We start from the raw sequence: 10,094 nt of genomic DNA, 5'->3' as shown, positions 1-10,094 counted from the left end.
AGTGCACTCGGGCCCGGCTCGGCCGCGAGCTGCCACGTTACTAAGTTTGGAGAAAAGCCGCTGGCTGGTAGCACGAGGGGGAGCGGGCGGCAGGGGCCCCCCGCGGTGCGCCCTGCCCTGCTCGCTCTTTTGATCGCCGGAGAGCGACGGTCCTGCAGGGCTTGGCTCCTCGGGGTGGGCCTTTCCGGTCCCGAGACGGGCTCATCCGCCGGCCCCGGCTGCCTGGTCTGAGCGCGGGGCGCCCGCACCGTTCAGGTGAGACCTTGCTCGCCTTGGTAGGGCAGCAGCGGGGGAAGGACCCGAATGCGCCAGAGCAGGTGCTGTGGTAACAGATCAGAGCAGGGGCAGGGTTCACCTGGGGGGAGAGTTTCACCAGGAAGCCGCCACTCTTTACGAGGCAAATAGGGCTGTGAGAAACAGCACCCTTCTGTTTCGACTTCCGTTTCGGGACAGTGTTTCGTTTCAACCTTTGGTTTCATTTCAAAGCACTGCTCCTTCCCTTGCTTCCATCAAAACTGTTTCAACATTTTGCCCATAGGCTATAATGGGGAAGCCTGGAACAGCCTACAACTTTGTCATTTCTTGCTTGATTTGGATGAAACTTGCAGGGATGGTAGCCCCTTCTGAGAGCATGAACCCTTCCGAGTTTCAAGGAGATTGGTGCAGGGTTTTCTGGGAAATGGCACCTTAAGCTGCTGACAAGCAAAACTCATGGTGTGTGCGCGCGTGCGTGCGTGCTTCTCAAGCTATCTGATGTGGCACGCCGGCAATTTTTTCAGTGCCCAGTTTAGCTGGTGGCAGCAACTGCATGTAACAGCGCTACCCAAATGCACAACCGGCTGTTTCTTTCTCTTTCCTCACCTCGCACAACGTGACGTCACCTGGAGTGTTGGAACATATGAACTGTGGCACTATGACATATCAATGTTATGCTTCTGAAAATATATTTCTTTCTTTCCTGGCAACTCGCTGCAGATCGGCAACCGGTGCCTCGCACCACCACTTTGAGAAGCACTGCTCTACACGACATGGTAGTATGCCCCAGTTAGGCCTCCTGCAGCCTCAGCCCGGTCCACCACTTTAAATGACAACAGGTAATAACTTAGCAAGCAGCAAAGTAGCACCAGCAGCATCTCAGGCAGCCAAACTGTCACAGTCACAGTCAATATCCCCTCTTTTCCCTCCTCCCTCTCCCTCTCCTTACTTTCTGTTTCCCTGCAGGCAAGCCCAGCTTCAGCTTTGAAACTCGAAATGTTTCAAAACTTCCAAAACGTTTCGACTGCCCTCATTTTGTTTGGAGGCTGTTTCAAAGCCCTTTGTTTTGTTTCCATTTCGCTGTTTTGAGCTTAAAACAAATTGAAACAGAGTTGAAACAGCCAGCAAAAATTTGCACAGCCCTACTAGGCAACCCTACCGCAGCTGTGAAACTGCTCGGCAAGGGCCTGGGACCCAGTCAATTGCATTGGTTGCAAGGCCCTGAGACCAGGCCTGGCTCAGCACCCTCTCCAGCTGCAGGGTTCCTCTGGTGTTCCGGAGTGTGTCTCTTCTCCCTTCTGGTAATCCCTTAACTCTTACAGCCGTAGCATTAACATGCATGCCTGTTAGACATCTGTGATTTGTAGAATGCATTGTTTTCCCAGGGGGGTAAGTGGTTGCTGTGGGGTTTTGCATTATAATGCTCTGGTGAGGAATGCAGTGGGTGTGTTATGTGGAGGTATGTGGGAACATGGCATTATTTATAGAAGGCAGAGGCTGTCAGTGAACATGGGGAGTGTGGGTTAGGAAAGATACATTAATGAATGCTCCTTTGTTCAGAAGAGTTCCTGCTGGGAAGGTGCCATCTGCATGGAAACCAATGTTTTTAAACCACATTTTCCTTTTTGAGGGAATGTCCTTGTCTCTTTCTTTTAAAAGGAGAGTGACAGAGAGAGATGCAAAGAGCCTCTGCGTCTCAGGAGCACTGGATAACACACCAGCTCATGGCACAGCAGCTTCAAATTAGAGAGAAACAGAAGAGGCTTAAATCAATGTTTAGTTTGCACTAAACAAAGCAAACACTTTCCTGAGAGAGGTGAGAAAAGATTATCTTCCAACAGATTAAATCTGAGATCACTATTAGTTCTTACCTGATGCCTCCATGCATTTCTCCTCCCACCTCTCTCCTCTCTAAACCAAACAGTCCTAAGCTTTTCTGCCTTTTCAGTGTTGTTTTTCATTTTGCTGTTTACGCAGCCTCACACTCTATCTGTGTAGGGTTCCAGTTATCACTCTGCTGTTCCCTTAGCTGAAGTTTTCTTTTTGCTGCTTACAATGACACAGAGGGCTTTGCCTGAACAGCAGTTTTGAACCCAGTAATATACACTGGTATAGACATATGAACAATATATCATAGGGTGAAATGGGGTAGGTTTATTGTGTGTCAGCTGCTCCATAGTTATTGGCTGTCTGCATGCTCTTACTCAGAGGCCTACCCAGTAGGGTTTGTTCCCTGGGCCAACAAGGAATGGCTGCTGTTGGGGGACCCAAAGGAAGGGGTCCCAAAGGAACCCAAAGGAAGGGGTCCTTTGGGCCACAGGGACCCAAAGGAAGGGGTCCCCGTGGCCAGCAGATGTGGGGTTAACGTGGCAGCTGCTGGGTATGTGGACCCTCTCACACTCCTGCTACCTTGGCAGCCTCCACCATTACCAGTTCCCAGACATAACAGGGTTTATAGAGTGGGTGGTGCTAACCTCCTGGGTGCTGGAACGCTGGGATGAGCTCTCAGCAGTGACGGGGTGGGGAGGGGGGTGCATTTGACACTTCCCGTACTTCAACAGTGCCTCCTATTGAAGGGGTGAGTAGGGAATGAGGCTTATAAGGGGACTCCTGCCCCTACTTCCCATGGCAAGAGACTTGCACCCCCCCGCCTCTATTCCAGTGCCCCCCTTAGTTTGTGCCCTACTTGCCAAACCCTAGTTACCTTACTGCTCTTATCACATAAGTAGAAACTAAGCCAGAGTAAATTAGCATCTTTTCACTGAGGCCTCCAACCCCACAAAAGTAGCTTTAAAAAATAGTCTCCAAGGCCCTGGGGATGACTTTGATAGAAATATACCGGATTAGAGATCTGGGTAGGCACCACTGAATAGGAGGGGTTGGGAAACAGTGTTCCCATTGTTACAGTTGAGGAGTGAGGAAACACATGAGCGGGGGCCTTTCAACAAAGGCATGTAGCAGGTGAATGAGGCAGTCAGCAAGGCCCCCCGCTTTGCATATTACAGATGTATCTGGACCTTCCATATGCTATTGTGACTCTTTGTTCTTCCACGTTTCTTGGGAGTGGGTGCTGGTTGCTATTGAGCAGTGACCCCCATAACAATAGGTAAAAAAACAACACAACAGCACCAGAGGGGACCATGTCCATTAGCTACACTTCTTCATCAAAGAGACATTTGCCCATACATTTCCTTCCTACTCGACACAGGAAACCCAAAGTTTCTTCCCCTCCTTTCCCTTTGACACACCCATGATCTATATCTGACTGTTTTGCCCACTGGTAGGCTGTGACTTGACAACCAAAAGTCTGATGAGACTATGTGAGGCTTTTCAGCAGCTTGAGAGCAAGTCCCATTGTATGGAGTGCTGGTGCCAAGACCATGACAGTGTTCAGGGGAAAGGCTGAATCCAGGGATCATGACAGCATTCAGAACAGTCACCCTGCCCTCCTAGTGATCTGGCTGTTCAGTATGCTCACACCTTGCTTGATCCTTTGGTGTTGGCCTAATCATTTCTGCAAAACTCATTTCCAGGAGTTTTGCAGAAATGATTAGGCCAACACTAATCATTTAGTGCCAGGGCAGAACAATGGTGCAGCCACACTGCCCCCGCCAGGTCACTGCTGAGAGCTCATCCCAGCTGCCAGCCACATGTGCAGTAAGCTCACGTGCAATGTGTTCTCCACCGTCACTCCACCTTTTTGCTATCCTGGATCTGCTGTTCCCATTCCTCCTTGAGTTGGCTCACTTAAATAGTGAGCTACTCGTGTACAAAGGCACAGATGCAGTTTAATTTAATACTAGCTGAGACATGCCTGATGTCTCTGAAAGGGCAAAGAGCTGCAAAGCATCATCTGGCATGCTCTGCAAAGTATCATCTGGCATGCTCTGGAGAGCTGTGCACTGTCCACCCATGCAAGAAGACCAAGGGGCACTTTATGGCAAAGTTACTGTGTGTCCATTCAGATCTCCTCTTCCAGGGGCCAGGGCAGCATTGCAGGGCCAGAGCTGTGGTACCACATTTTGAAGAGTATCTCTACATTGAAGGCATGGAAAGCCCTGTACTCTATATTGTTGGCATGGGGAGCCCTTTGCCAGATGGTGTCTGCTTATGGGTAAGAAGGTGGGTCTCTGACTGTCAGCCCAGCAGACCCAGGCTGTACTGTCTGATTCCTTGGGGTTCAGTTATAACCAGACCTTCCCTGAAGTACCCAGCAGCAGTGGCCTCCAGGTACAAGATGTTACCTGCTGCTTGGTCGAGACCAGGCCCACTTTTAGGGGTCAGGCCAGACCCTTCTTTCAGGGTCCAAACAAGCATGGTAAGGCAAGGCACCTCTGCTTCAGGCCAGCATCAGTTTTTGAGAAGTCCTGTGTCACTCTGCTGATAGAAACTCAAGGCTTGAATTTTAGAGGTGTGATTCCTTCAGCCCTCATTGAAGGCAACAGGCTTCTCCATAATCTATAATGCTTCATAATGCTCTTTGGCTACCAGGAGTCAATAGGTGATCTTGGGCTGGCCTGCCAATTAGTTGTCTGATAATTAACTGAGCTAATTCTTGGTATGTGATGATTATTGCTGCTCTAATAATGAATCAGTACAAATTGACTGGTTTCTCTTTCTCTCTGGGACAGAAAGAAAAGGGGTAATATTGATTCACCCCTTTGTATTCTGGTCTTATTGCAGAGCTGTCAAACACTTGTGCCACTGCTGCAGAGGAAGCTCACAATCCCATGGCGCTGGTATTATTGTCACAGGCCACTAGGGTATCCTGCTCCTTTTAAGGCCTGGAGCTGCTAGGGGGAGAGCCCTACCAGTGAGTTAGGAACCCTAGCTGCTGGTTACCAGGGCAGCCAGAACGAGCTAGCAGGCCCACACCTGCCAGCAGTCAGCTGACCAGAAGGGGCAGGGCCTGGCTCGTATATAAGCCCCAGGCCAGAGTCCAGGAGAGTAGATCTCTGCCAGCACCCAAGGGGGAAGGAGCTCTCCCAGAGGAAGTAAAGGGAAGAGGCCTGACTGCAGGTGCAGCTTCTGGTACTGTTGAGGGATAGAGTACCCCCTGTGTGGCTCGAGTGATGTTGTAGCTGGGTGGCTTGAGTTTCATAGTTTGTAGGGTCAGAAGAGACCTTGACAGATCATCCAGTCTGACCCCCTGCCATGGCAGGAAAGAGTACTGGGGTCAAACAACCCCAGCAAGGTGTTCATCTAGCCTCCTCTTAAAGACCCCCAGGGTAAGAGCCAGCACCACTTTGCTTGGAAGTTGGTTCCAGATCCTAGCCACCCTGATAGTGAAGTAGTGCCTCCTGATGTCTAGTCTGAATCTACCCTCTGCCAGCTTGTGACCGTTATTTCTTGTCACTCCTGGAAGTGCTCAGGGGAACAGGGACTCCCCCAGTGCCTGTTGGTCCCCTCTGACTAGTTTGTAAACGCCCATCAGATCCCTTCTCAGCCTTCTCTTGTGGAGGCTGAATGGGTTCAGGTCCCGTAGCCTCTCCTTGTAGGGCCTGCCCTGTTGCCCCCTGATCATGCAAGTGTCCCTCCTCTGGACCCTCTCCATGTTGTCCACATCCCTCCTGAAGTGCGGTGCCCAGAACTGGATGCAGTACTGCAACTGCAGCCTGACCAGTTACCTGACCACATCCCACCAGGTCAAAAATAACCCATCCACCACCACTCTGGGTGCGGCCCTCCAGCCAGTTAGTGACCCATTTGACTGTAGGTGTCGACGCCACAGTCCCCTAGTTTTTTAATGAGAATGGGGTGAGAGACAGTGTCGAAGGCCTTCCTAAAGTCCAGAAAGACTACATCCACTGCTACCCCTGCATCTAAGGATTTTGTGACCTGGTCATAGAAGGCCATCAGGTTGGTCTGACAGGATCTGCCTCTAATGAACCCGTGTTGGTTGCCCCTAAGCATAATCTCCTCTGCTGGCCCCTCATGGACATGCGCTATGATAATTCTCTCAAAAAGCTTACCCAGGAGTTTGTTATAGCCTGGGGGCTTGCAGGTTGATTTTTGTTTATAAGACCAGTGGTTTGGGTGAGGCTATTTGGTGGAAGGAGGAGGCCTCATTGGGGGCCCACTGCAGCGTGGGGACCCTGGTGCCAGAGAGGGTACGGCATTTGGGATGCACAGACCCCAGCGTAGGGTGAGACCAAGCAGGACAAGGGGGCAACATTACAACAAAGCCTAGACCGGATAATGTCGGTAGCATCTGCGAGACTTGGGGCGTTGTAAAGGGGCAGCTGGAGCCACACACAGCCCATAAGGTTAGGGTGCCCTGAAACACCCATTTTGAAATGGGACCCACAGGGTTCAGGGAAATCCATCAAGACTGTGTCCAACAGGACATGAAGGCAGCCTCCCTATATTACAAAAATACAAAAAGACGTGGCGGGCGAGAATAGAGGGTGCCCATCGGGCCAAATTGGCATGGTCAAGGGGGCCTTAGGGGTAACACGGCCATCCTTAGGGACCCCATCCTGTGACAATTATGATAAAATTGTGGGTGCTTCCATCATTACTGCAGAAGTTCACAGCACAATGGTATGTGTGCTACTACTGAGTCAGTGGTCCCTTATGCTATTGCTATTGGGAACAGTTCAGAGGGCTGCAGCTTTCACTAGTGCTGTAGAGCCCTTCTGTAACTAGCCTTTCTAATTTCAATGACTGTTCAAGAACATTTAAAAGCATCTCTAGCTCCTTCATGCATTTCAAGTGTAGCTTTTACCAGCTGCTGAGAATGCTAATGATGGGAGAAGACGCAAAACAACAGTTCAGCCTTTATCAAATGACATTGATTCCCACAGACTACAAGATAACATCAGAAAACAACAAAGAACATTTCAAGACTGGAATAAAACACAGCTGCTCCTTTGCTCTGAAGTGAAATGAGTCGGCAGAGGTGGGGAATGTTGTTCATCCTTTGACATACTTATGCTACAAGTTTGCCAATATAATCAATGCAGGCTTCTTATTTGGGGAATCTTTACCTACTTAAACCTTGGGGGATTCTTTTAAAAAATTTGCAGAAGTCTATTGAGAAATATGGCTTTGAGCAGGTACTTCTTTAAGATGAATGGATGATGCTCAGCCAATGCCCTGACTGCGGAATAAACTCCCTCTAGAGGTGGTGCAATCACCTACTCCGGAAATCTTCAAGCAGAGGCTGGACCGTGACCTTGCTGGGGTCACCTGACCCCAGTTGTCTTTCCTGCCTAGTGCAGGGGGGCTGGATCCAATGGTCTTGCAAAGTCCCTTCCAGCCCCTTACAATTTATGAATGCCCAGCTGGAGAGAACTACTTTACCCTCATTGCCATCAAATTCCATGGCAGAATCAAGCTAGTCATGGAGGTAGGTCTCTAACTCCATCTATCCTCCTTGCTCTTCACAGTTTAAGATGGCACTCATTCAGCAGCGTCAAGTCTCCTGCTAAAGATACCACTTTGCATGTGACTGCACCACATGGGATTTTTTTTTTTTTTGGTTCTTGTTATTGGAAAATGGCTGGTGAATATAAATACTGTCTGGATGCCAAAAACCATGGACTTAGCAGGCAGTGGTTTTATGGCTCATAGATTTCATAGATTTTTAGGGTCGGAAGGGACCTTAGTAGATCGAGTCCAACTCCCTGCCCTGGGCAGGAAAGTGCTGGGGTCAGACGACCGCAGCCAGGTACTTGTCCAGTCTCCTCTTAAAGACTTCCAAGGTAGTAGAGAGCACCACCTCCCTTGGAAGCTCATTCCAGATCCTGGTAACGCTTACTGTAAAGAAGTTCTTCCTAATGCCTAATCTAAATCTGCTCTCTGCCAGTTTGTGGCCATTGTTTCTAATTACTCCAAGGGGTGCCTTGGTAAATAAAGTATCTCCTATTCCTTGCTGTCCCCCACACCCCTGGCGAATTTGTAGATGGCCACTAGCTCACCTCTCAGCCTTCTTTTGCAGAGGCTGAAGATATCCAGGTCACTTGATCTCTCCTTGTAGGAACTTACCTGCAGGCCCCTAGCCATACAAGTGGCCATCCTCTGGACCTTCTCAAGGCTATCTACACCCCTCTTGAAGTACAGTGCCCAAAACTGGATGCAGTACTCCAGCTGCAGCCTTACCAATGCCACATAGAGGGGCAGTATCACCTTAGACCTGTTTGTGATGCACCTGTTAATGCATGATAAGAGTGTGGTTAGATCTATTGATTGCTTCATCACATTGTTGACTCATGTTCATCTTTGAGTCAACTATTACTCCGAGATCCCTTTCTGCTCTTGTCCTGCTTAGGAAATCATCTCCCAGTCTGTAAGTGTTGGTGATTCCTTCTCCCAAGGTGCAATACTTTGCACTTTGTTAAACTGCATCCTATTTTGTTCTGCCCAATCTTCCAGCTTGACCAAATCTACTTGAATCCACACCCTGTCCACCAGTGTGTTTGCTTTGCCCCATAATTTGGTGACATCTGTGAATCTGGACAGAGTGCTCTCCATGCCCTCGTCCAAGTCACTGATGAAGATATTGAACAGCACTAGTCCAAGGACTGAGCCTTGGGGGACACCATTGCCCACATCTTTCCAGGTTCGTATCGACCTGTCCACCACCACTCTCTGGATGCATCCCATAAGCCAATTCGTCACCCACCTGACCATGTAATCATTTACATCACAGCCACTTCGTTTATTTATGAGAATGGGATGAGACACTGTATCAAAGGCTTTTTAAAAATCTAAGTATATTACATCTACTGCAACTCCTGCTTTTAAGCAGTTTGTGACCTGCTCTTAAAAAGAAACAAGATTTGTCAGGCAGGATCTCCCTGCTATGAATCCGTGCTGGTTGCCTTTCAGCATTATTTTTCCTGCTGGGCTCCCACAAATATAATCCTTCATAATTTTTTCAAAGGATAGAGGTGAGACTAACTGGTCTATAGTTACCTGGATCCTCCTTCCACCCCTTTTTGAAAATAGGGACTACATTGACCCTTTTCCAGTCCTCTGGGATTTGTCCTGAGAGCCATGAGTGTTTTCTTGTCAGTGGTTGTGCTGTGACACTGGCCAATTTTTTCAGCACCCTTGGATGAAGATCATCTGGACCTGCTGAATTAAACACATCAAGCCCCTCCAAGTGTCCCTTCACAAGGTTGATGCTAACTGTTGGTAGGCTGGTGTCCCTTCTGTGCTCGTCTATAGTCCAGTTTGGAGATATGTCTTTATCTGTGTTCAGGAATACTGGTGCAAAGAACTCATTGAAGAGCTCAGCTTTGTCCCTCCTATCTGTCACTAATTTCCCTAGTCCAGGGGTTGTCAATCGGGGGTATGCATACCCCTGGGGATACTTGGACTGGTCCTAGGGGGTACAGGTGGGTGGGGATGGAGTGCCATCACCTCCCAGGAGCAGGGCCAGGTCAAGGCAGGGCAGGGGCAGTAGTGCCTGTTTGTGGGGTGGGGAAGCTCACACGCAGCAGCTGCCGCCACCACACACCAGTCCAGTGAGCTTCCCTGCCCCACAGAGGGGCGCCACTGTCCTCCCCCTAGCCCAGTGAGCTTCCCTGCCCTGCCCCGGCCTTGGTCCTGGGAGGCAGTGGCACTCCGTCCCCACTCACCCATGCATTGTCTCCACCTCCCTGCTCTGTGTCCGGCCACAAGCTCTGCCCCTATCCCCCCGCTTGGCTTCTGGCCGCTGGGCGTACTTAGACTAAAAAAGGTTGAAAACCCCTGCCCTAGTCTGTCCTGTAGGGGTCCTATGTTACCATGCCCCTTATTTTTGCTCCCTGTATACCTGAAGAAGGACTTTTTGTTGTCTTTAATTTTTGTTGCCAGCCTGAGTTCCATTGCTGCCTTGGCCTTTCTAATTG

The 10,094-nt window shown here is 49.6% G+C and overlaps 1 long non-coding RNA gene across 1 annotated transcript; it reads left to right on the top strand.

Annotated features, from left to right (window-relative positions):
• Nucleotides 1-7: 7 nt before the first annotated feature.
• Nucleotides 8-7,420, top strand: LOC102377272. The gene is made up of 4 exons (XR_324379.3): nucleotides 8-255; nucleotides 976-1,094; nucleotides 1,915-2,071; nucleotides 7,062-7,420. It is a non-coding gene; the product is annotated as an uncharacterized LOC102377272 (long non-coding RNA).
• The last annotated feature ends 2,674 nt before the right edge of the window (nucleotides 7,421-10,094 follow it).

Source organism: Alligator sinensis, unplaced genomic scaffold (assembly GCF_000455745.1).
Source record: "Alligator sinensis unplaced genomic scaffold, ASM45574v1 scaffold642_1, whole genome shotgun sequence".
In the NCBI taxonomy this organism is placed as follows: Eukaryota; Metazoa; Chordata; order Crocodylia; family Alligatoridae; genus Alligator; species Alligator sinensis.
The sequence above is the reverse complement of the archived record's forward strand: the minus strand, read 5'-3'. Positions and strand labels throughout refer to the sequence as shown.